The 27,588-nt window shown below is 43.6% G+C and overlaps 1 protein-coding gene across 1 annotated transcript in view; it reads right to left on the bottom strand.

The window, feature by feature from the left end:
- Pawr (pro-apoptotic WT1 regulator) overlaps nt 1-27,588 on the bottom strand; it is an 84,784-nt gene that overhangs the window by 30,587 nt on the left and 26,609 nt on the right. The gene's annotated exons all lie outside the window — the stretch shown is intronic.

Here is a 27,588-nt window from a genome sequence, read left to right as displayed (position 1 = left end):
GTGTGTGTGTGTGTGTGTGTGTGTGTGTGTGTGTGTGTGTGTGTGTGTGTGTGTGTTAGTGATAAGGCCATCTTCTACCTTCACACTGCCTATGAGAATATAAGGAATATCTTTACTCGGGAGTTAAGAAAGGCTTGGGAACAACTGGTAACTTAAAGATGGGTGTAATTTGGAAACACAGATCTGGACAAAGCTGACTCTCACAGGGTGAGAACAGCATCCTGAAGACTCTTACTGGAGGGTGGCTAGAGAGCTGACTCAACAGCCGCAATTATCGATCTCCACACCTGCCACAAGGAAACAAAACCCAAACAAATCCCAACCTATTGTGCTATTATGGCACTGGCTATGAGCGCCTCATAGCTACACGTCTAACCCATATGCTGAGCTTGTAAGGTTCTCTGTGAGATCCAAAAAGCCATCTCTGTAGGTGTTGCCCACATAGACATTAAGACACTGACTAATAACCCACAATGGCAGGGAAGACACCAGGATCTACCTGCAGGATCAGAACAGGCCACTGGGCAAACCAAGATGAGACAAATTGAAAAGGCAAGTAAAATAACCTGCACTGAAACTCTTCATGTTCTCACCATGGCCCATCTTTTTACCTGCCGCCTGGGTACTTATTCCATCACGCATGGCATCTCTGTAGGAGAACAAGCCGGCTGGCTGCCAGCCCAGCTTTGAGGTAAGAATGACACAGAGGACCTATGAGAGATCCTCTTCTGGGCCTCTGTGTACATCCACGCACCACCACGTGCAAGTGCCGCACACAGGAAGTAAATACAAACAGAATTTCACTCTTGTCGGATTTGAACCACCTTCTCTACCCCCATGAAGTGTCATGACTGGGACAAGTATTTCACATGGTCAGTGTGACCTGTCACCAGATCTCAGGGAAACTCTAAAAGTCCTCTAAACAATAATATTCTATGATAAGAAAGCTCTATCGCATGTTTCAACAAAAATAACAAACATGAGTGGGTAGCTTTTAGATGACAAGATGGCACTTCCCCTAATTATTAAATCAATCGGCTGCGTTACAAAAAACTGTTAACATCAGAGATGAAAAACTCTTCCTTTGCTTAACCTTCTATTCATGTGACACAAATCTTCCCACAGGATTCTCTCCAAGCAGGCGACGGGAGGCCTGCTTGGTGCTGTGCTTACGTGGCTTCATCACTTGCAGCACAAATCCTGGCCACTGTGCAGCACAGACTGTGACTACAGACGCGGTAGTCTCCTGTCTCTGTGTGTGTGACTATAAGCTACATGGATAGCTCTTTCTGTCCATTTTTGGGTAGATCCGTAACTCTCGTGGCTCTTAAATATGTTAACAACTTCCATCCCCCAAATCTTACAGAAGGGTAGCTAATGGTGACAGCGATGACCGTTACTATCGTTACTACGACTGGTACAATTTTATCCTTCTCTAAACACTGTAGGGAAGTAACTGTTTCAATGAACCTCAGTCGGCAGGGTAGAATTCTCTCGCAATTTTATTGGCTTTAGGAGTCTCTTTACACATCTTCATTTTCTTAGCCAATATCTTCCCGTTTGTTCTTCACATTCTGAGCATCTAAGAGGCTCTTTATACAATGTAACGACAGGAATCTTTGTGTATGGTAAAATCTGTTCCTAGCTTACCTTCTCACTGTGATTAACTCATGCCTTCTCTCCTGTGGTTTTATGCTGAGGTTTCCAACTTAAAGACCTAGTCAGTCACATGCTTCCTAATTTTTGCTATAATAGTCATAAATTAATTATATGAGCTTGGAATGTACTGGTTTCTTTTTTTCAATAATAACTTATTGTTTTGCCATGACCAATCCAGAGTGGTAATACTGGCTGTAGGCTGTGTGAGTAATGGTGCTCACAGGAGCCCAGCACACTTCAGATTCACCCAGGGTATTTGTCAATTCAAAATGATACCTTCAAGGGCGTGGTGACACACGTCTTTAAACCCAGCACCTTGGAAGGCAGAGGCAGGTGGATCTCTGTTAAGTTAAAAGTGAGCTTGGTCTACAGACTGTGTTCTAGGATAGCCAGAGCTACATAGTTAAATCCTGTCTTAAACACACACACACACACACACACACACACACACACACACAAAACCAAACCACAACGCTGTGGTTTGATATATTCTTATGTGGGTATGTTTTTCATTTTCTATTCTGTTCCACCAATCTCTCTTTAATAATATGTAAGGGACACTGTTATCATTGTGAGTTAATGGCATCTAGTAACATCTGCCAGTTCCAGATTTTTAAAAAAGAATTATTTATTTTATTTATATGAGTATGTATATTTTATTTATAGGAGGGCATCGGATCCCATTACAGATGGTTGTGAGCCACCATGTGGTTGCTGGGAATTGAACTCAGAACCTCTGGAAGAGTAGTCAGTGCTCTTAACTGCTGAGCCATCATCTCCAGCCCCCCTGCCAGTTCTATTTTTTATTATGCATTGCTAAATCTTCCCCAGCCCATATACGTTTCCCACTTGGATTTCTTGGTATCTTTCAGTGAATGTAGAAATTATTCAGAAAAAATTCTGGATAACACTTGATAGGGTATAACCTTGTAAAATGACCATATCAGTGCCTACAAAAGAGGGTTATAGCTCTACAAGTTAGCGGTGAATTGAAACTAAGAGGATCAAAGTTTGGGTCATGGGTAGACTCAACGAATTCAGACTGAGAACAGGCACGGTAAGACGGCACAGTAACAACACAGCACCTACTCTTCATTAAGTGGCAAGCTTTAACGGTGGGGAACTAAGGGAATGGGATACAGATCTCGCAATACTGATGGGACACAATGTAGGGAGAGGGACCCAAGGAACGTAAGAAGGGTGAAACACCTTGTTCGAAAGCTCTCCAGACTGACCCAAACTGATTACCTTACGCAATCCAGGCACATAAAGCAGAGGGCTCTAACAGTAGTCTCTATTGTCTGCAATGACAATGTTTCTGTGGTGACCAGAAACAGAACGAGGTTAACATACACAGGAAGCTTAGGATAGATCCTGGAAGAAAGATAAAGACGAACTAAATAAAAATGTGGAAGAAGGGGCTGGAGAGATGGCTCAGCGGTTAAGAGCACTGACTGCTCTTCCAGAGGTCCTGAGTTCAAATCCCAGCAACCACATGGTGGCTCACAACCATCCGTAATGAAATTGGATGCCCTCTTCTGGTGTGTCTGAAGACAGCTACAGTGTACTCATCAATAAAATAAATAAATAAATAAATAAGTATTTAAAAAAAAAATGTGGAAGAATTTCCAAACAAGTCCTGAAGGTCTGGAACAGGAAGACATTCCCTAAGACCTCAATGGCACTAATATATAGTATTTCCAATTAGCTGTTACTAATTAAAATTATATTAGTGCTAGGAGTGCAATTTTCCTTTGAAAAGGATTCATATTCATATTTTTAGCAAGCTTGCTTATTTGTTTGTTTATTGTCTGCTCATGTTTGAGGCCGGAACTTGCTTTGTAGCCCAGGCTAGCCTTGAATTGGCAAGGCTCCTGCTTCAGCCTCCCGAAGGCTGGTATCACAGACACGCACAGCAGGCCCAACTGCCTTCTCATGTTTTGGAGTGTGCAGGAAGGTCAGTGCATATCTTTCACTGTTCAGACGGGTTACTCGGAAGCAAGCCTCGACAGGCAGGACATTAAGTATGCAATTATATCTGAACATACTTTTGTTAACGGCGTCTTCCAGCAACATCTGACTTTTACCCTGCTGGCATTTCTTCCTCCTTCTAAGTTGCTAAACGCAGTCTCGATTCTAGAACAGTGCAGATTTTAGGTAAAACCTCTTTCTTTAACGTTACATACTTCATATGCTGCATGTTAATACCCATGGCAAACATTCCAACCTTCCAGACTCGTCTCAGTGCTTTCCAGTTTAAAGGCAAGTAAGCTTGGCTATTTTCAACCCCAAAATTCCTCACATGAGTCACACAAGCAGAGAAGAAAGCACAGTAGCTGCTGCCATAAGGAAGGGGGACATCTTCAGAAGAAACTAACGAGCATGCAATCTGCGGGAGTCACTCCTTGCGTGTATCTCTGACAGCTTTTAACACCACAGTGGAACGTTAACATCAGACTTCCGAAAGGACGGACGCACTCCCAAAGCAGTAGGCTCAGGGCCATCACAGAGAGCAAAGGACCTAAAAGTGCATTTAGCTCTCAATGTGACCATAGTTACAGAGTCCAGTACATAAAGCTTTTCTTTAGCTATTCCAATGATGAAAGCTAGACACTTAACAGTTATTCTGAACCTCCTAGTAAATTGGACACGTCACCTAACCATCATCTATTAAATAGAAACAGCACCAGCTACCTCCCCCCTCCCCCACACCCCCTCCACTGATGGAAGGGAAGAGCCTGCAAGGAACACTCAGGGTGACTGGTCCACAGCACTCCATCAATGTCACACTGTCGTGTGCTGTGACTCCCGCCAAAGAATACCACTGATATCCACAGAAGCATGTTAACAGTAATCCCGCTACTATGTTCCAACTTCTAGACTTGTGACTGCTGCATGTCAACAGGAAATCACCCCTTTGTTTCTCTGTCAGTCACTAGACAAATGTCCAGTTCTTCACAGAGCAGGCACTTCATATTAACTCACTGAATGAAACTGTGTCCTATGGTTTCCGAATGTAAAATATAGAACCCGGCTCTAAGAATTTGGTTCCCAGCACCCACAAAAAAGCCCCGTGTGGAGGTACATACCTGCACCCTCGATGCTGGTGTGTGTGTGTGTGTGTGTGTGTGTGTGTGTGTAAAAGAGAGAGGGGGGGTGTCATAGTGGGGGTTAGAGGTTCCTTCGAGCTTTCTGTACACTCCAACCAAAATCAAGGAACTCTAGGTTCAGCCAAAAAGCCTGAAGCCTGTCTCAAAAACTAAGGAGGAGAGCAACAGAAGAAGATTTCCATCCCAGCACGGGCTTCTGACCTCCACACATGCTCACAGATACTGTCTGAACACAGAAGTGGATAATAATTTTTCCATTTCTTAATTTTCAACAGTTTGACCCTTCCTCACAAGGGCTCATGTCCCCAGGGCTGGCCTTGAGATCCTCCCAACAGGCCAGACTAGAGAGCATGCCACAGACCCAGCTCAGGTGTTTACATCCTGACAAGTCCTCCCTGTGCTGTTTCTAAGCCCATTCAGCCAAAAAGACTTTAAGGTTGCCAAAGGAAGAGAACGGACCCAAGGTTGATTCAGGGTCCTTGAGTCTCTCTTCTCAGCAATAGCTGAAGAAACAGGAACCTAATACATAAAAATAGGTATAAATGGATAATCCCTCATTTAATATTTCTTAAGATATTAGCATAAAAGATTTAAATGACTCTAATATAAAATGTTTGCCTATTAAATCTTTCCTTAGGCCTCAAAACACAAAGTCAAGCCATTCTATACAAAGAATTTCCTTCTGAACCTACTTCAGTATTTACCCCGGCAATTTCACTGAAGACTGTCTGGACAAACAGACCTGAAGCCTCACACACACACATCATGTACACACAGAAAGAGCACTCCCTGTGATCACACTTCTCAAAGTGGAAGTGGCTAGTGTGGCCACTGCAGTGCCACACTCAATCATATTGGTTGAATATACTGGTTGCCTTAGAAAAGCTAAGTCAAGCTGTAGCTTAAAATTGGCTGCAGAAGCCCTGAAACTTTAAGTAAGTCTAGTCTTGCCACTTTGGGTGGGGATGTTTGGGGGGAAAAAGTATGGTCACATGCCATCTGCAGTCAATAGTAGAGAACAGTGAATTAATGCATGCATTCTGGTGCTCAGCTTGGCTTTCTCCTTTCTGAAACAGTCCTGGATCTCTAGCATAGGGAATGGTGCCACCCACAGTGTGCAGGTCTCCCCACTAATAAAATAACTCCCCATGGATGCATCCCCAGCCCAACCTCATCTTCAACTATGTAATTCTAGATTGTGTGAAGTAGTTTATTTACAGTTTGAAACTATCACAGGGACTATGAGCATGCTTCGGGAATGAGCTAAGAATTGCCCATGGAAATTAAGCTGCAGCCTGAAGACCGCATGCTGAGTTTTCTCCAAGCTCGTATGTTTTGCTGAGGATTCAAAAACATTTGAATACCCACTGGCAGGATGATTTGTATACATACTTGGGCAGAAGGAATGACAGCTCAGAATCTGAGGGAGCTTAGCAATCACCCTGCAATCACATGCTTCTGGAAACAAATCCAAACAGTTTCTGACTCCTTTGGGCAGAATTTTTGAGAGAACACCATCATTTGGTAAGTATTACTCAGGAAATCGTTACAGGAAAGGGACTCTGTGGACAAGCACAGTATCTGGTCTTTTTTTTGTTTTTTGTTTTTTTTGTTTTGTTTTGTTTTCGAGACAGGGTTTCTCTGTGTAGCCCTGGCTGTCCTGGAACTCACTCTGTAGACCAGGCTAGCCTCGAACTCTCGAACTCACAGTATCTGTTTTTTGGTTTGTTGTCTATGCTATCTCTCCTCAGCCTATCTTCCCTTACTGTAGAGAAGCTTTACTCTTGTTTAAATTCTCTTCTCACTGTCCCCCGACACATTCATCTCAAAATAAGTGGGACCCTGTTAAACCAATTTATTCATCCTAATACATGTTCCTACTTAGTTTAAAACAATCACAACTAGCTTAGAATGCAAACCCACAGAGAGGCTACAGCCCAATGGGTATGTCAGCATTGTGAAGTAAATGAAGGAACTATGTCACAATTAAAATAACCTATTGATACCTCACAGTTGTCCTATCCCTGGTGAAAGAAAGGTGCCCTCACTCATTTCCATGCACAGTTCCTGCGATAGTTTCAAACTGTAAACTGATTCACACAATCTAGAATCAAGGAGTTGGAGATGAGGTTGAGCTGGGGATGCATCCGTGGGGAGTTATTTTATTAGAGGGAAGACCCGCACATGGTGGGCGGCACCATTCCCTATGCTGGAGATCCGGGACTGTTTCAGAATGGAGCAAGCCAAGCTGAGCTGAGCACCAGCATGCATGCAGTAATTCGCTGCTCCTTGCTCTTGACTGCAGATGTCATGTGATCAGTTCTCTCAAGCTCCAGCCACTGTGACTTCCCGGCCAAGGCGAAACTGTGAGCCAAATAAATGCTTCCTGAAGTTACTTTTTTTTTTCAGTCTTTTATCACCATGGGAAAAGAAAATGAGTTCTGAATCCTCCCTTTTCTCCCATCCCTCCTCCAGCAGATGCAAAGACTGGACTGCATTTGCTGAATCTTCTCCCAGGCTTTGAACCATGCTGAGACCAAGAACACACCTACAGATAATCTGCCCCTCTAGCTGGCCCTTCTTTGGATACAAACCTCTCTGACTGTAGAGGGGAGAGAAGCCTAGGCGAGGCTGACCCCTTGGGAGAACTCAAAGAAGAGTTTACAGTGGGAATCTTTGGTGAGTGCTGTGCCTGCAGGGCCATGCGAGAGTCTGAGGTTGGAAAGAACTAAACTGTGTGTCTTATCACACTGTCAGGAACCAGATCCTAAAGGAAATGAAAAAGGAACTGAAAATTTCAGTCCAATGTCATCTAAATACGATACAGCACGTCCATTGTTTAACGTCGACTCTTCAGTTTACCCTTGCCATGTAACATTGAACTTTCTCTGCGGCCTTCATTCTTAAGCCAGGCAATCAAGCGAGAAATCTTTTTATTGTTTGGAAATTTCATCCGGAATATAAATGGGTTTTGATCAACCCCACCTCAAATCCCTCCCCTTTTAACTTCTGTATTCCCACCAAGACTTTTCTGGTCCAATGTCCCCTATTCTTAGTGCCGTCAGCATGCACATAGATATAGCGCCATACATGGGAACAAGGAAGCTTCTCAAGGCCACATCTGAAGAACATGTACTCCTCTCCTTGCTCCAGTAGTCAATACCTTGAGGGACTTTGTGAGTCCTGCCCCTATCTATCCGTATTAAAATCATGACTGACTTGAACTGGGTTGGTCTTGAGCATGCAACCAGAGCCACTGTCAGGTCATGTGTGCAACTGCCTTGTCATGTCCGGAAGGCTGATTTGCAGATGCCCTCTGCTGCCAGGTTCATAATCTTTCCTCCATGACCCTAAACCTTGTGTGTCCTATTTAGAGCTGAACACTGCACATTCTCTTCTCTGTTCTGAGTCTCTGGATGAGCAGCCGTTTGATGAGGGTTGAGAACCATGCAATCGGTGAGCACACAGATGAGGATTTGGAAGCATCAAGTAATAGTGAAAGAGAAAGATTTTCAGAGAAACGCTATTCAAATTAGCTCCAATATGGGAAAAGCAGTACAACAAAGTCACTTCTGTCACCTGCACGCAGTACACTGTTCAAGAGAGGCTTTCAGGGCGTTAACTCTCAATCACAGCCGACCTGCATGGAGGCATTGATTACCCTTCTGTTCAGACTTGGAAGGAGCTACACAGCAGGCCGAGTCTAGTAAGCAATGAGACTGGAACTTAAATGCAGAGCCACCTGGCCGGAACCGGTACTTAACTTCTACACTGTATTTACTGCTTTAGGAGACCAGGCTTATTCCAAACTTCAGCAGAGTCCCAAGCACAACGACAGGCATTTTATATAATATGCCATTATGTAAAATGTGAAGGAAAGCACAGTAGCCACGGTGTAAGATAACCGTCACTTAAATCTTCAATGCACAGCTGCATAAGAAAGAAAAAAAAGAAAAGAAAAAGAACATGTATGATCCTTGAAATCTGCTGTCATTCTCCAAACCTATATACAATATGGCAAAAAAAAATAATTAAGAACTGAAACAGCCTACTAAGCAAGGTGTGGGGTACCAAACCTGTAACCAGAACACTGCAGAAGAAAAAACAGGAGGTACATGAGTTCGAGGCCAGTGTGGGCTACAAAGCACTGCGTTACAGGGCAGGTTAGGATACAGTGAGACCCCTCAGCAACAACTTAAAACTGAGGTTTTGTGGTTGTAGAAATTTTTAATATGAGATGCTGCTTTACCAACCATGAGCATAACAGAACATACGCAATTGTTTGCTGGCACCGCCAAAACAAAATACCACAGGTATGAAGTAAACCACAGAAATGTATTTTCCTGCAGCTCTGGAGGCTACAAGTCCAAAATGGAAGCACTAGGCGTGACTTCTCTGGGAGCCTCTCTCCTTGGCGTGTGGAGGCCTCCCTACAGCTGGTGGGGTCCCGCCACTAAGTATGTGCATCTTTGGAATTCATAACCTCTTTCTTTCCATCCTCTGCCCCACCTCTGTACTTAAGGCATACAAATCTGGGGTCACACAATTGAATTTATAATGACTCCAGTGACAGGGCTGTTACTGGAACCCTGTTCTAGAATATGAACATTTTCATCTTTCATTTGTCACTGCAGAGTGATACAAAATTATTTCCACACTAGGGGGGAAAAAAAGGAGGGGAGTAGTTCTTCATTTGAGACTAATGTTAGTAACTACATAAGGTGCTTAACATTTTTTGAAGGGCCCATGAAAATGTCCTTAATGTTAGTTCTTGCTAAATAAATTACCCCAGAATCAATCCACAATCTGCATTATGAAGTGATCTTCTCTATTATAATTAAGAACAAGACCACTGTTTATGTTTGGTCCACAAACACCTTGGTAACGGATCTGCATACAGCACTTCCTCAAGAAAAACCAGGAGGAAGAGAAAGACAGAGGCAAGCAAGAGGGAGTAAGGGGTAGGGGGAGATATTCATCCTTTTATACTACAATACTTCATGTTTAGATATTTTGGTTTGGCACTCTGCAGTTGGACACAAAACAATATTCAAAAAATGTATGAAAATACTCAGAAATGTAAGGTGTAACAAAAGCCTTGATTGTTTCTTGGCTCTGTGCCACAGCTCATTAGAGAGCAAGAAAATCTTCTGATCAAATATTCACACACACACACACACACACACACACACGTACACTGGCCAAATGCTTCACTAATGAATGACATTTGAAAGGAGAACCATTTAAAACCCTTTTCACGGTTCACATAACCTATAATTGCCACAAGTCCACTAGAAATTTTTTTGGTAGGGTTTGGACACTAGGGATGGAACCCAGACGGATGAGCCACATACCCATCTCTAGAATATGGTTTGAAGGCAGCTAATTCTGCTGTTCAAGCAAGCCAATTATATAAAAATGTGTCTCTCCAACAAGAGGCTGTCCTAAAACACATTTACATATCATATCTATTTCTAAACCCTAGATACCCAGGAACCATTCTGTGGCTGCTCAACCCAAGGTTCATTTACATTTGTGTGTCAATAAGGCAAAAGACAGAGGAAAGGACAGAGGCAGAGGAAGTAAGAGACAGGGATAGGTGCTTTCCTGTGGTCCTCAACCATCAAGGGAAACCATCATTTGACATAGTAAAAGGAAAACGGGGTACACAGCAGGTACCCAACCATCGACAGTGAGTACTCAACCATCGACAGCAAGTACCCAACCAACCATCCAACCATCGGTAAACGTTTACTGGCCCCAGGCCGAGGAGCAGCAGATGAGTCAGTCCTTCCTTCTCCCACACTCAATTCAGTCTGAAACAAACGGTAGGCAACAGCACTGCTCACCAACTCACGTGTCAAGTCAGACATTAAAACACAACAGGCATTTAGAAGGGAAACATTCCTTTGATACAAACACGCTCATTATGTGGATTCTCCTTTTTGTAACTGAAATTTAAGATTTGTCTAAATTGCCAAACTCACATTATCATTGGGTTTTAGTTTGTCGTCAAAGGTCCCAGAGTCCCTGATGTCATGTCAGAAGAACAAAATAAGACTTTTATAATGAGAGAGAGAGAGAGAGACTATAACAGAATATCTTCAGAAAGTATCAGAAAGTAAGTTAATTCTGTCTTAATTTTAACATTTCTTGGGAAATACTCTTGCATAGCATTCTTTGCAAAGCCTTTTAAAGAATGATAATAATATGCCTTTCGCATTACACAGTTCAGATCAAATTATATGCCTAACAATTACAACCATGAAGTATTCATTTACATACCTTCCCTCAGTGTTCAGAAGTGTTCCCTGCCATTTAAGGTCCCTCAATGGGAGACGTAAATGGGACACTGGGTTAACACACTGCATGTCTTCATCCCTCACTCGCTTTTCTGTTGCCTTTATCAAATAACCAGTAGTCAAATAATTCCTTTCCTCAGAAACTTAAAAAAAAACAAAACAAAACCCTATTACTTAATGTTAAAGACAGCAAAGGAGGGGTGGGAAGGGAGAGGGGAGGGAGAGAAAGAAGGAAGAAGGACAGAAAGTTATAAACAAAGATAAGCTTCTTGGTGTTTTTATTTTTACTTTAAACATTTTCACACACACACACACACACACACACACACACACACACACACACATTAAACACAAGAACATGGTGTGTGACCTCAAAATGAAAGTTAAAGTTCCCTAAGATTATAAACTGACAAGACCGCTTGTTCCAAGACTACCAGTTCTGAAATAAAAGATGGAAGTTCTCAATCTGGGCAAAGGTGCACTAATTCATAGGCTTCTCAATTAATTAATTAATTCATTTATTTATTTATTGAAACAAATTCAGATATCAACTCACTAACTTATGGTAGTTCTGTTAAAAAAAACAAACAGATACTTGGGTTAGAGAGATGGCTCAGCGGTTAAGAGCACTGGCTGCTCTTCCACAGGTCCTGAGTTCCTAGTAACCACCTGGTGACTCACTGCCATCTGTACTGGGATCTAATACCCTCTTCTGGTGTGTCTGAAGACAGCTACAGTGTGCTCATATGCATAGATAGATAGATAGATAGATAGATAGATAGATAGATAGATAGATAGATAGTTCTTTAAAAAAAAACAGATATTTAAGCACCAACTTTTTAAAAACAAATTTCTTTATGAATTAAAAAAAGAAGCTGGGCGGTGGTGGTGCACGCCTTTAATCCCAGCACTTGGGAGGCAGAGGCAGGTGGATTTCTGAGTTCAAAGCCAGCCTGGTCTACAAACTGAGTTCCAGGACAGCCAGGACTACACAGAGAAACCCTGTCTCGAAAAACAAAAACAAAAAAACAAAAAAACAAAAAAACAAAAAAACAAAAAAAGAAAGAAAGAAAGAAAGAAAGAAAGAAAGAAAGAAAGAAAGAAAGAAAAGACCCCTCTCCCAAATCACCACAAAATAGAATATGATGGTAGGGGTCCCAATCTGATTTCAAGGATTAAGAAGTTATGCAACACACACACACACACACACACACACACACAGAGCTACAAAGAACTTTCAGTTGATTGACATACTTGGGCTCTTCAAATCGCTGCAGTAAATGGAATGACACTGACACATGGCAAATGGCTGATCTGGTGTATTTGAGAGGCTGAGGCAGGAGAATCCCAAGTTCAAGGACTTAAGTTCACTCCAAACCAGCCTGGACAACTTAGAAACCTTGCCTCAAAATTTTTAAAAAAAAGGAGTTTGTAAATTTTCATTTATTTAATTTTCACGTTATTATACAAGACATTTTTAAAAATGAGTTTTAGTAGAGGCAGTGTGCGGTCTCCTGGTGATGACGCTATAGCTCCCACATTGGTGGGACAGTGAGCAGGGAGACATTGTAGCATGTGCCCCACATGCTACTCTCCAGACTCACAGACATAAAGAATGTGTCTATAAACAGCAAACGGGGTAACAGAAGATGGCTCTGTGATTAAGAGGATCCTGCTCTTCTGGAGGGCCTGGGTTCGGTTCCCAGAACTCATACAGTAACTGTGTAACAACAACCAGTTCCAGAAGATCCAATCTTGTCTTCAGGCCCTGTACTCATGAGGTACAGAGACATAAATGTGGGCAAAAATCACATACATGTAAAATAAAAACAAATCTAAAAGGAGAAAGAGAGAAACCAGATACCAATAACCAACAACTGTGAGTTTATGAGTTCTCCGCAATGTGATTTTTACCATTAAGTTCTTCTACTTACATAAGTTCACTGTAAATAAACAGCATGTTCTGTTATGTCAGCACGAGCCTCATCCAGTTTACAGTCATGTTGAGTGACTGTTGTGCATCGCCAGGTTTGTGTGAATATATTTTACAGTGCTGGGGAAAAATTACTTACAATTTTCCTGAAGATATATTACTAAGGACACCTCACTATCAGTAAACAGTGCACCCAAGGAGACTGTGGAAGGATGTCTGGGTGATGGGTGATGGTAAACTGGAAACACGCACGTATGGTACACACTGAAATGCCGGTGGGAATAGAACAAAACTCAATGAAACGTTGACTAATGTGTCTTATTTTATGATCAAAAGTCTGTTAACGGATGGAGCAGGGGGTAAGTCAGCCTGTAAAGTGCTTGCATGCAAAGATGAGCTTCCCCAGACGCCATGTAGAAAAGCTGGGTGTGACAGGACTCACTTGTAACCCCAAGACTAGAATGGTGGAGAAAGGCTCTCTGGCACTGGTTGGTGGGCCTAACCTAGTAAGCAAGCTCCAGGTCCGAGACCTGCCTCCAGAGACAAGGTGGGTGGGCTGTGCCTGAGAACGAAGGATAGTTGAAGTTCTTCTCTGCCCTCCACCCACATGTGCACGTCTACACCACACACACTTACACACACACATACACACACACACACACACACATACACACGAGAACACATAAATGCTGCTAAGCTGGGAAGGCTACTATAACTTATATATAAATGCCTCCCCATCCCCCACATATGCCATAAGGGCACATCCACACACACATCCACTCATATACATACACCACATGCATGTCTTCGCGACACACACACACACACACACATACCATAAATGCTGCTAGAGGTATACAAAGGCTATGATAACGTATATAAATGCTCCCTGAAGTCTCACACTTTTCAAGAACAGTCTCCATCTCACTCCCCTCTCTCTTGGCTCTGCTCAAGTCTCTGCGGCTTTAACTGTCTTGCTCTTCTGTAGTCATCTCTGACAGAAAACGTCCCCTTGTCCTGCACAGCCGTCTTACTTTTTTGGTTATTAGGGAAAACCAAAAAAGGGCGCTTCCAGCTGACGACTCTTCAGCAAGTTAGCACAGATCTTAGCAACATTATACACACACACATACACACACACACACACACACACACATCCAGGTTGAGCCGGATCCATGTTCTGTCCCCCATAAACCTTACGGAGCTCCTTCAGCTTCCTAAGCCTGGGTCTTCAGCATCAGGAGAGCCATTTTACATAACTACAGGTCGGATGACATTCAGATGGAGTTGTCCTTATGAAAGCTGTTTGTGAAAAGCCACAGCCTGAAGTCCACATCCTCCTCTCAGTCACTGCCCAAGAGACACTGTCAGCCAAGCAGCTCTCTGCACGGAACCTCAAGCCACGCGCAGAAAATAAACAGGTTTAATAATTAGATAACCGAAGTGAAGACGTCTTAGAACATATGACAACATCACGACGTAAACCGTAGCCGGAGTGAGACAGCAGCTTAATATAAAAGCACGTAAGGAACAGATGAATAGCTCACTTACCAGAGCAGGGAAAGCAAAGTGAACGGATGTGCAGACTAAAATGGAGGAAACCATGTGTCGATGACTTAGAGAAAAGGACAAGGAGCCAAACCATCTCAAGTCCCCACAGCACAGGGGAAGAAGTCAGCACCTAGAGAAACAGTGAGGACCCCACCCAGTCCCTTCTTAGTTCGGCACCTATACTCTCCTTGTAGGAACAGTTTGTTCTTCCCAAGTATCAAGTCAAAGGCTTGCTGGACTAAGAGACACCCGCTCCTGTCTGGAATAGGAGAAAGAAGGGAGTTCTGCAAGAAACCAGGAGTTAAAGTCCACGCACAACGCAGCCGTTTTCCCGGCCCCTTCCCCACATGGATAGCGACTACTTGACAAAGAGAGTCTCACTTTCCAACGAGTCCACCATAGCATATTCAGTAACTGTCTATAATGGTTCCTGTCCACCACGACGCCATATTGCATCATTGGGGAAGAGAAGGGAAGGGTCTATGCTTTGAGATTAGATGCCCTCCCCCAAGGGCTACACTAATGAACATGGAGATGATTCAATATACCTTTAGGTAACAGTCAAACAAAACTGTCATTTTAATGTGTATTAGAAAAAAAGGTCTCCTGAGCCCGGTAATGTCAGGCAACATTGCTTAGTCGGGGCTACATTTAGAAAGCGGTAAGTGAACACCAACCTGGGTGCTCTGCAAACAGCAGTCATACATGTATGTCCAGGACGACACTCCTACAGAGGCAGTTGACTTTAAGTTGGCTCAGTGGTCAAGCCAAAGCCTACCGAAGTGAATGAGCCCTTCCCATGTCATTCTAGAAACTTTTTATGAGACTTTTAGATTGCATTCGTTGATTTTATATCTATAGATGTTTTGCCTGCATGTATGTCGGTTCATCGCATGTGTGCTTGGTGCAGAAGAGGGTACCGGATCCCCTGGAATGGACAAGAGACAGCTATGAGCCATGGTGTGGGTGCTGAAAACCAAACACTAGTTCCTCTGAAAGAGCAGCCAGTGTTCTGCACTGCTGAGCCATCTCTCCAGCCCCTACCCCCCCCTCTATTGAGGAGCAGTCAGTGCTCTTAACCACTGAGCCACCTCTCCAGCTCTGATTATGTGCTTTGTGCTACAAATTCATACACATTTCCATGCATAAGCTTATGCACACCCTCCTCTTGGCTATATGCTTTATGCTTCTATGGTTTGTGTGTGTGTGTTTTAAGATTTATTTATTTTATGTATATGAGTATACCATTGCTCTCTTCAGACACACCAGAAGAGGGCATCAGATTCCATTACAGATGGTTATGGGCCACCATGCATGTGGTTGCTGGGAATTGAACTCAGAACCTCTGGAAGGTCAGTCAGTTCTCTTAACCACTGAGCCATCTCTCCAGCCCGGTTTGTGTTCTTATAAACCAAAGGATGCTTGACAACTTTAAACTTAAAACTCTAGTGATGGTTTATATGTGCTTGGCCCAAGGAGTGGCACTCCTTAGTAGGTGTGGCCTTGTTAGAGTAGGTGTGTCATTGTGGGCGTGGGCTTTAATACACTAGTCCTAGCTGCCTGGAAGTGCGTCTTCTCTTAAAAGACCTGAAGATGAAGATGTAGAACTCTTAGCTCCTCCTGCACCATGCCTGCCTGGATGCTGCCATGTTCCTGCCTTGATGATACTGGACTGAATCTCTGAACCTGTAAGCCAGACCCAATTAAATGTCATCCTTATAAGACTTGCCCTGGTCATGGGGCCTGTTCACAGCAGTAAAACCCTAACTAAGATAATTCTCTACAATTCCAGTAATCCCTCCATATTCACATTATAATAACAAGAAGAAATCTGGTAAAACTGAAAGGAGACCCAGCGATTCATGTTTTCAGTGTCCCGTTTAATCTCCCTATGACTAAGGGCTCTAATAATGTCACTTGGGAAACAGAAGGCTCAGCGAGCATCTGGGGGAAGAAAGGAATGTTTTCACAGGCACAGTTGGTAAATACTACTTACTGGTTCTAGCTGAACCTTCTTTCTCAACTGGAAGCCAATCAATTAAACTTTGAAGACGTCCTGGTTCCACAAAGCAATGGGAAGCCTCACTGCTTCCATTATTTCTGTGGTTAACACTGATGAGCTACACCATTATGTTAAGAACGACCAATATCCACTCTTTTCTCTTGTATTTTCCCCTAAGTCCATACCAACGGGTCATACTGAACTCAGCTAGTAGTCAAAATGTTCAGAAAGTGTAAGCCCTTCCAATTAGGCACTCCAGAGGCCACTAGTACATTGCATGCATGCATTCAGATTATGCAGACATCCATAATTTACAAGTTACAATGCATGTGATCTACAGAAGAAAAACAATTTGTGAGTCCCAATACAAAGTATTAATGCCATCGTACAAATACTGTCCACAGTCTGAAAGAATAGCAGATTGTCATCAAAAGGGAGAAAAGTTACTAAAGGAAAAATGGTACAAAATTTGTATTTCAGAGCTTTACCTTGTAAGTCTGGACCTAGCACCAGATGGTTAGGTCTTCCATGTTTTAGCTCAGACTAAATGGAGCTACCTCATCAGGACAGAAGATTAAACTATTCCCATATATAGTCCAGGCATCAAAACAGTGATGCTGGAAACATCAACGAAGGAAGGTACTGTTCCTACCATCCGTTCCTTGGCACCTCCTATAGGAAGCTGTACAGGAAGATACAACATGATCAATATCTAACATTTGTGCTATAAAAGGAAAAGAAATGGAAGTAATCTTATGCTCACCAACCCATGGATGGCATGAACCATAACACACGAAACGTGGAGGACAAAATGCCGTAATGAAGAAGGAAATGCTGGCATGTCACCATGTGAACCACCGTAGAAGACACTGTGCTAAATGAAACAGGCCAGTCATGGAAGGACAGACAGTGGAACGATCCCATTGGTGTGAAGTGCCCTGCGAAATCACATCCGACAGAGACACAAAGTGGAATGGTGACTGCCAGAGGGCGGGGCTGGGAGCCTCGGAAAGAAACACTAAGTTCTTGAGTTCAAGGATCCCCAGTTTCTGTTTGAAAAGGTGAAAAGGGTCTGCAGACAGACAGAGGTAGCCGCACAACATGCATCCGTACTTAATGCCCCCGGATGGTACAGTCCGAATGGCAAACTCTACATGATGTATACTTTGCATCAACAAAATGAAGGAAAGCGTGAAGGCAGTTAAGCTGACAACCACTGCAAAGACCCTGAAAGCCTTTCCCTAGTCTAGGTAGAATATTTAAATACTTAATTTACCGATTCAAAGAGTCTCCTTGGCTCAAGGTACCTTGCACTACAGACTAAAAAGTGTGAGAATGCTCATTAACGGAAAGCATTCAGTGGCAATCATTGAGGCTTTCCCATGAAAAGGCTTCAGCTCGCAGACTCTGAGGGTACATGGCTTTTCAAAAGATCCTTGGAAAGAGTTCAGTCATCCGACGGATAAAAACACACGGCGGATCATGAAGTTACTTAATTTTCCAACCTCTATCTTAACCTATGCCTGAAACGTATTTGAAAAGAATGCATGTTTGGCCACAGATATTTCCATCACTCACCATCTGAAGACCTTTGGCAGGGACACTATGCATTCCTGGGAGGATTTAAATTAGTTTGTGAGGGACTGAAAACCTGGCTTACAAACACAGGGTTTGGATCTAGGACTTGACAAAGAGGTACAGTACTCCATCATGAGTTTTCATACTAGGTTTTTCCACACACCAGCAAAGCAACGGATCATATAAAATTTGAACTAGGAACATGGACTGATGGTTGGCTACGCATTTCTTCTGCCGGCCTTATCTGTCTCCCAAGACATAGTACTTTGAGTCATCTTTCTACCTTCACCCAAAAGATACCAACGAGGTGCGGTGAGGACGAGCAGGGAGGGACTAGATCATGTATCTAACTATGCAAGGCATTAAAAACCTAACTATTCTGCTTCTGAGAACCAGTTCCCTAGTAGAAAACAAGGTAGCTTTGGGCTTTTTGTTTTGTTTATCTTTTTTTTTTTTTTAATAGCTGCCATTTCAAACTCCTTCAGTGTTTTTCCTTTGAGGAGTTTGTTTGTTGTTTTGAGACAGAGTATCATGCTATAGGCTGGGCTGGAATTCACAAACCCTCCAGTTCTTCAATTAAGAGACACAATATCGAGCGGGGGGTGGGGGGAAGAGAGGCAGAGAGGGATGGAGAGACAGAGGCAGAGAGAGAGACAGAGAGAAATAGAGAGAGACAGAGACAGAGAGGCACAGACAGACAGACAGACAGAGTAACCCAAATAGATGGCAATCTACTAGCAATGCTGGCTGGCATCCATGTGCTTAACACAAATGTCTGACTACATATGATTCCACTTAAAATTTATCTGAAGTATAAATACTATTTCACCAAAGGAAGGAAAGAGGTATGGACAAAGTTATGTGTCTACTATTTGCTGCTGCTGCTGCTGCTGCTGCTGATGATGATGATGATGACGACGACTATGATGACGATGATAACCGAGCAGGAATATAATGAGCACTCTTTTAAAAAGAGTAGGTGTGTGCTTCTGTAGAGTATGCTTCTGCAGAGGCAAGTTTCACATCAATTCTAAGACAATGGCTCGAGAGACAGCTCTTTTGTCCCCTATACAAAAGCCATGTGTTACTCTTTAACACATGACCAAACAAAGGTCTGCAGAACTGGCTTTCTTTCTTGGACAGCAACTCAAAAAGTGAGTGCTTCAGCACCCCAGGGGAAGAGGAGTGCCCAACTGGGGGTTGTCCTGCCTTCTGTTGAGAAATTCTCTTTCAGCTTACTGCAGTGCCCGGTGATGGACTCTGAGGGAAAAGTTGAGGAAGTGGAATAATTTGATATTGACGTCACGGTGCCTTTTATTACTTTTCCACTGAGTTGCCCAGAAGTTTGATAAAATATGAACGAGATCTTTAAACAAACTCTAGTTTGGTAAAAATGTCATTAAGAATCTGTATTTTAAAGCAGACCCTGAACTACCCTCAACACCATCCAACCTCGGGCCTCCTCTTACCTCTCACCACTAATGGGCACAAGGAAACAGCTCAGAATCTGAGTTATGAAAGTGAGGGTCCAGGAAGACCCAGGCAGTTGGTGGAGTTTGTGGGGCAGTCCAGAGTCTCCCCATAGTCTATGGTACTGGCCCAACATATGCAATATGAGGACATACTCCAAGACCGAAAGGAAAACTGCCTGCAAGCACACACAGACACGCTCAAGTGTTTAGCATCATAATGTCTACAAAGTCCATTTTCTAGATTGTGGGATCAAGTTGCAAACACACACCCAAACACACACACACACACACACACACACACACACACACACACACATACCCTCATACTGTTTCAGTTTTACATCAGGTTACAAATTTTATGTAGGTAGTATTTATCCTAGAACCCACAGGCCAGGGGCTAGCTACATCTTTTCATACAGGCAACATGGATTAATCTCAAAATAAATGTGTTAAGGGAAGTCAAGTTTGAGGATGGAGGCTGGAAACATGTGGATATGCATGACTGCGTTCATGTGAAATTTTAAAAACTACGAAGTCAGCTAGTGTAGCCAATCAGAAGGGTGGGGGCGGGGTAAGGAGAGGCTGCAAAAGAACGCAGAAAAACCTCAGAGGGTGGGGGTGCGTCTCTCTGTCTCTCAAATATCTCAACTGTACTGGTAGCTTTATGGTTTTCTGTATGTGCTAAAACTAGTCAAAGTGCACTTCAAATGGGTGTAGGTTGTTGTGTGCTAATTGTACCTCAGTGGAAACCTGAAGACACTTGTCAGCATATACATAGTTAACTGCGGTTATGGAGGTGGCTACAGTCCCAAGAAATACTATGCAGCTTGAATCGGAGGGACCGGAATAAGATGGTTTAAAAGAGAAACAGATACCCAAACACCATCAGCATTTGAGAAAGTAGCAAAGAGATCAGCCAGGGACCTCAGAGCTAGAACTGACCCTGGGAGAGCCTGGTATCTTCCAAATAAAGGAGAAGGTGGTTTGGGGGTATGCAGGGGTGGGGGAAAGAAAGAGCTATTCTGTGTCAAACATGAGGTGAGGCCCAAGTTCAAAGTACAGGATGGAGAGAGGAGAAGGCGGGATGAGGCAGGAAAATGGGCATCCGACAAACAATTCTCACCCTTGATCTAATTATTTGGCACTTTTCCTAAACACATAAGAAGCCATCAGGATTGGGGGTTGGGGAGTGAAACCCAGAGCCATGCCCTTGCTGACAATGCCAGATCTCCTGCCGGGCCACATCTCCAGTCCCAGAGCCACATCTCCAGTCCCACGGAGGAATTTTTAGTCCACAGTGAAGAAAACCTAGAACTCCCAGATACCCCAAAGCTTCCTGCATTAGCCTTCTAACCTTCATGATATATTCAACATAAACAAGAATTAATTGCCCTTAATTGAGCCTTTAAAAGAAATTAAATCAGAATTAAGCAGAGTTATTAATGCATCCCCTCATTAAGCGCGAGGAAAAGTTCAATCTGGAGAGCTATCTTTTCATCTAAATGTAATAGGAAACTAAATACTTGAAATCCTTCCAGATTTTCTTTTTTTAATGAGTAACAGGGCTATTTATTTGCCTAGCAGACAACCAAAGACAGAAACTTTTTCTTTTGGTTTTTCGAGACAGGGTTTCTCTGTGTAGTCCTGGCTGTCCTGAAACTTACTCTGTAGATCAGACTGGCCTCGAACTCAGAAATCCGCCTGCCTCTGCCTCCCAAGTGCGCCACCACTGCCCTGCGAAACTTTTTCTTAAAAACTTCATCTACTATAGTAAAAGCCTGTTTACATGTACACGCCTGTCATCTGCTAAACTATCCCCACAGAGAAATGAGGTGAGCAGTCTTCAAAACACATGCAGATTCCTGCCGTGGAATGCATTTAACGCCCAGGCCAGCCATTCCTTAAAGGAGATGTGGGAAAGTGGCTATGCTCAATACCTAAACTTTTCACTGCATTCAATTTACTAAGGATCTCAAAGTGAATAGTTTTATAAAACAGCTTAGCTAAGTCTCCTGACTCTCTGCCATCACTTGAAAAAAAAATTTAAACTTAAAAGAGTCATATATCATGAAGTGTTAAAAATGTCATATATTATGGGGGGGATATTTTAGACTGGTTGAAATAAGCAAATATGGAAGGCAAAAAGATAACCAGATATAGTCACAAAGACTGTGATTTGCTCATGTCCTTAAAACCACTGTTTTTGTCATGTCCCCATGTCTGTCCCCATGTCAGTAGCTAAACCTCCAATTGTACAGAGGTGACACGGGAGAAAGGCTACCAGCACACACAGTGTCCCAAACAGCCAATAATCCCTGAATATGATTTCAGTGTTCACAACCAATATTCACAGCAGGCCTGTTTCACAAGTGTGCACATCTTATCTGCAATTCTTCAGAATATTTATTGCATTCTTATGCAACTAATCAGAGAACGCCACTGCTGAGAAACCACATTAGTAAAAAGTCTATCCATGATAAAACGTGCGGTAACTTTTGAAAGCTTATTTTGTCGTTATTCAGAAAAGATTTTTGTCTGTGGTCCATCCTGTTCACATTTTCCCCCAGGCTACTTAACAAAAGAAAAATATTTGTGTTTAAAAGACCACATACTCCCTCCCCTACAGCAGTTTTACAAATTGTTCAAAAGGAGATGAAAGGCAGGAGGGTAGGAAATAAGCCATGGTCGGAAACTGCACTAGTTGTCATTATTTTATTACCCGAGGCTGAAAGAAATTATAATAATAAAAAAAAGACACTTAGAACAATACATTGCCAGCTATATTTTGTGCCGGGCTCCACATTAACGGTTTAGGAGATACACCGGCAACTAAAAGATACCCCAGACACGGCGTTTAAAAAAGGTATTATTTAGATCAGAGACTGACACAACCCTGACAGTTTTACTCCAGGGAAAATGAAATGAAGGGAACAGCTAAGATAAGACAACCCATGCTTTTTCCAAGGGTATGCCTCGCAGATACGGAAACAGGTCAGTTTGGCTCTTCCCTGATCAACTCAACACACTAAGCCAAGAACGAAAGGAATTGTGAGGTTACGTTACACACTGATGGTAACAAGACAGAAACAAGCAACTAGGCATGCTCAGAGGCAGCACGCAGGGACAGAAATGTACCGGGACTGAGCAATGGAGACAGAACTTAAAGGTTACATCACACACGCAATCATCACCACCAACAGAACCTCTCGCTCACAAGGTCAGAATCCCTCCCTCTGTTACAGACTTGCGTAAAAACCTGCCCCAGTTCTTAACGACAACATGCATCAACAGTGCCTGGAAAGTCTGGAAAAAAGAAGTAGTTTTGAGGTGGGGCCAGAGAATTTGCATGTCTACCGAGTTCTTAGCTGATGGTACATCAGGAACAGCACACTGAGAGGTTCTGCTCTATACTTAGCCTCCCGTAACCTGCATCCAGCTCGTGACTACTGACTAATGTCTGTCTACTCCGAGAGGAGGGACCCTTATTACTACATCACTGTACGGACTGAAGTACATGTATCCAAAAACTTACTGAATAAAGACCATGGCGAAATGCATGGAAGGTGAGTGGCAGAAAGCCAGAGGGAAACGCAAGGACGCCAAAAGAAGAGGTGATACAAAGTGTATGAGTGTTTATACCAAGAACCATTCAAGCCTTTTTTAAATGATATTATTATTTGTTTCTGTTGTATTTGCGTTAGGTGAGTTTCCTGTATAGTATGTCTGTGTGAGGGTGATGGATACCCTGGAACTGGAGTGGTAGACAATTGTGAGCTACCATGTGGGTGCTGGGAATTGAACTGGGGTCCTTTCGAAGAACAGCTAGTGCTCTTAACCACTGAGCCGTCTCTCTGCCCACCCCCAGCCCCCCCCTCCTAGGCTCTTTAAGTCTGAAGCAGCATAGCACTAACTGGATACTTACATCAGATCCAAGGTGGGAGATGGAGCAGGGAGCGAAAGTTAGAAGAATGTTCTATCATTAAAAAGATACTTCCAGGAAAAGATGGCTGTATAAGAGGGACCTGTGTTTGATCTCCAGAACACACATTTACAAAAATTAAGATTAAAGAAAAAAAAAAGCTAGAAATATGGTAGTGAATATTTGTAATCCCAGAGCTGTGAAGGCAAAGACAGGCCAGGGCAATGATCCTTGGGGTTCAACGGCTGGCCAGCCTATGGTACTTTGTGACTTCCAGGCTTGGATGAAACCCTCTGTTTAAATTAAGGGGGAAAAAGAGGTACCCAGGGAATGACTCAGGAGGTTATCCTTTGACCCCCACCCCCGTGTGTGTGAGTGTGTGTGTGTGTGTGTGTGTGTGTGCGTACCCACACAAATATAAGTATGCATGTGTACACACACAGGCATACACACCCAAGAGATTTTTCACCGTGCAAAGTTCCATTACTTTTTGAAGTATATGGATGCATCTGATGTCATTAGATATCTATACCTTAACCATCATCACTGCCATCATTAAGTGTCTATGGACTGAGTGGACAGAACATCAACTGCTCCCTCCAAGAAAGTCATTCTCTACCGTTTATAGATGGATAATCTTGGCTATAGGTGGTCAAATCATGTCCTTGACCCAAAGACCAAAAACTATAATCTGGGGCGGCAGAGATGGCTCAGGCCTTAACGGCTATGCTCTCAACCCAAAAGTCTAATTTGGTTTTATTTTCTACCTCACCCCGGTAGAATGTCCTTGGGCAAACTTTTCGCTCTTTCTCTAAATGTTATTTTTTTCCACCTCTTATTTGCTATCCTTTCTAGCAAATAGTGTTGTGTTGTGATGGTTATGTTTGCATTTAGTCTTAATCTGTTATTTAATGACAATGAGGGAGGAGCCTTGTGGACTGAATGACAGCCCCAGTTGTAGAGGGCAAACCCCATGAGCACAGCAGTTCACAAGTCTGAACTCCAGATACGGTTTATTCATTTACAAAACAGGACTCCTGCACGGTGGCAAGCACACTCAGCAACAATGCTGGCTTCTGTCAGCGCCATTCCCAATACTAACTATGCATCAAGACACAGAAAGGTTAGCCCCATTTTACAAGTGAGGAAATGAAAATTAGGTACCTTTAGGTCCTGAGATGTAAAAGTCAGTTAAATTTACTTACATTATCCAGTAAACTTAATTTCTCTTTTAATCTATACCCAAAATGCTGTCAATTCAAATCAATGCTTAACAAGAGCTGAGGAATATAAGAGAGAAACTGGGTAGACCCTCAGGACAGACTTGACCTGACAGCCCCACTGGCTCCGAAGCCATGCTTCTGATTTTAGTGTATGTACACATGGCTAAGATTACAAACCGGTACCGTGGTTTGCAAAAGCTCCACGCTGACAGAGTCCCACAGCATTGAGGGTATTCAGAAAGTAACAGGCCAAGAGACTAAGACCCAGGTCATGGCACCACACCTTGAGTGCCTTAGGAAAGTGTGCCCGGTCCTAGCTAGACGGGATTCCACAGTTTGAGAAGCAGCGATTTGTCCTACAATGGAACAGCTAATCTCTTTCTACAGTTAGCAAAACTGGGGTCCATGTGATCACATTTATACAATATGTTGACGATGTGTCACAAACTGTTGGTTTTCTCTCCAGGAAGGAAGGGAGGGAGGGAGGGAAGGAGGGAAGGAGGTTAGGAGGAAAGAAGGAAGGAAAGTAGATTTGTGGGGTTTTGTTGTTGTTGTGGCTGTTATCGTTTGTTTTTGGAAACAGTATCACACCGTAGGTCTGGCTGGCCAGGAATTCATTATGTAGTCGAAGGTGGCCTCCAACTCACAGAAATCTGCCTGCCTCTGCCTTCTGAATGGTAGGATTAAAGACATGTGCTACCCCATCCAGGCTAACAAAGGACACATTTTTGTTGTTTTATTTTGTTTTAACTGTTTATGGATTCTTTGTGAATTGTGCATCACGCACCCCAATCCCATTCATCTCCCCGTCCTTCATACCTGCCCTTTGCCCTGGCCACATCCCCCTAAAATGAAAAATAAAACCAAAAACAGACAAAATAACAACCATCTCCTGTGTCCCACAGTACATCCTTCTGTCCACAGGCCTTTACTAGCAAATGCTCATTGCAGTGAGCCATTGGTTTGAGACCTCTGGCTTCTGCTCTATTATCAATACTGGATTCTCACTGGGACTCCTCTCAGATATCCTGTCGTTGCCCTGTATCATGGAGATCCTGCAGCCTTGCATCTGTAAGACCAGCCTTTTCGCATGCTCCCGCAGGTCACAGATGGAGTAGATTTGGGGGTAGGACAACTCAAAAGCCCTGGATTTGGGCCTGGGTAGTAGCTGAGGTGGTCAGCGAGCCAGCTCTCCTCCGCTTACACTACCAGGGTGAGCTCTCCAGCACTGCCCCTGCTAGCTCACTCAGTGCTGCAACTGAGAAGGGGCAGAGCCAGCTCTCCCACCACACCCTTGCCGACTCATCTGCACCCACACTACTAGAGTCAGCCCTACTGTGCTACCCAGGCAAGGAGCAGGGCACCCTCTCCCGAGTGTTTCAGCCAATGAGAGGCAGAACCAACTCTCCTGCTCTCATACCCTGAGGTCAGCTCTCCCACCTGCTATAGATGGTGAGCAGTGGGGGCGGGGCATGGAGTCGGGTGGAGCAGATGAGTGGCAGGGCCAGCTTTTCCACATCCCTGACACCAGGGCCAGCTCTACTGTGCGACCCAGATACAAGGTGCAGGCCCACAGGGCAGGGCCAGCTCTGTACAGCCCTTGGGCATAAACATGGTCCTTGGTAGCATCCCAGACCAGAGACATCTGGATGGCCTTTGGTGGTGATATGAGCTAGGGACATTGATACAGCTGCTCCACGGCCATAGACCCAGACATGACCCCTCAGCAGCAGCACTGGCTGGGTCTTCACCATGGCCCCAGGTGGCTCATGAGGTCACTCACAATAGGCTGTTTCTCTCTGTCCTCAAGTCTCTAGTTCCACCTCTCTTCATAATGCTCAGATCTTTCCTCTTCTCTTTCTCTCTATCTCTCCACCACACACTTGTACATCACAATGGCTCCTGTTGCCGGTGGGCCACCTGGCCGGCAGGCCACACGGCTGGCAGTCCTCTGGGTGTGGGCCACACAGCTGGTGGACCTCTGAGTGTCTTCTTCCTGCCTGCCCTGCCCAGAAAAGTCACTTGTATAGCTGACACTTATAGAAGATTCTCTACCACTGTATCTTCAAAATATATGTGCTGCTGAGAGGTGGTGGTTCACCCAGGGACACAGGAAAGAGGATCTCTGAGTTCGAGGCCAGCCTGGTGAACAGTGGAACTTCCAGAATAGCCAGGACTACACAGAGAAACCTTGTCTCCAAAAAATAAACAACAAAATAAAATAATAAAATAAAAGATATATGGCAGTTACCTCTGACTTTTGTTGACGGCTCCTTTTGTTAACTGTTTTGTTTTGTTAAAGATGGCTGACTTTTGTTAACTGTTTTATGACACCGTACATTTCACTATCCAGACTACCTTTATCCTTCCACGTAATGCTTTTTATCTATTGTCAAAGTATCAAAACCCGTATACGTCTACTATGGCTTGTATATCTCTAAATCATTGGGGTTTAGTAGAAGTATGTATCTATGGCAATGGGCTCGGAGCTCAGTGGTACAGCATGTGCTCTGCAAGCAAGTACACTGCCCTGGAACAAAAGAGCAGCAATCCTAAGGGCTGGGGTAGGAGGGGCACACATATCATTTCAGATGCTTTAGTAGCCACAGGAGGAGGAGGAAGAAGAGGAGGAAGAGGAGGAGGAGGAGGAGGAGGGAGAAGAGGAAGAAGAGGAGGAGGAAGAAGAAGGAGGAGGAGGAGGAAGAGGAGGAGGAGAAAAAGAAGAAGAAAAAGAAGAAGAAGAAGAAGAAGAAGAAGAAGAAGAAGAAGAAGAAGAAGAAGAAGAAGAAGAAAGGAGGAAGAGAAGGAGGAGGAAGGAGAAGAGGAAGAGGAGGAGGAG

The sequence above is a fragment of the Grammomys surdaster genome, unplaced genomic scaffold (genome assembly GCF_004785775.1).
Source record: "Grammomys surdaster isolate TR1022 unplaced genomic scaffold, NIH_TR_1.0 126028, whole genome shotgun sequence".
NCBI lineage: Eukaryota > Metazoa > Chordata > Mammalia > Rodentia > Muridae > Grammomys > Grammomys surdaster.
The sequence above is the reverse complement of the archived record's forward strand: the minus strand, read 5'-3'. Positions and strand labels throughout refer to the sequence as shown.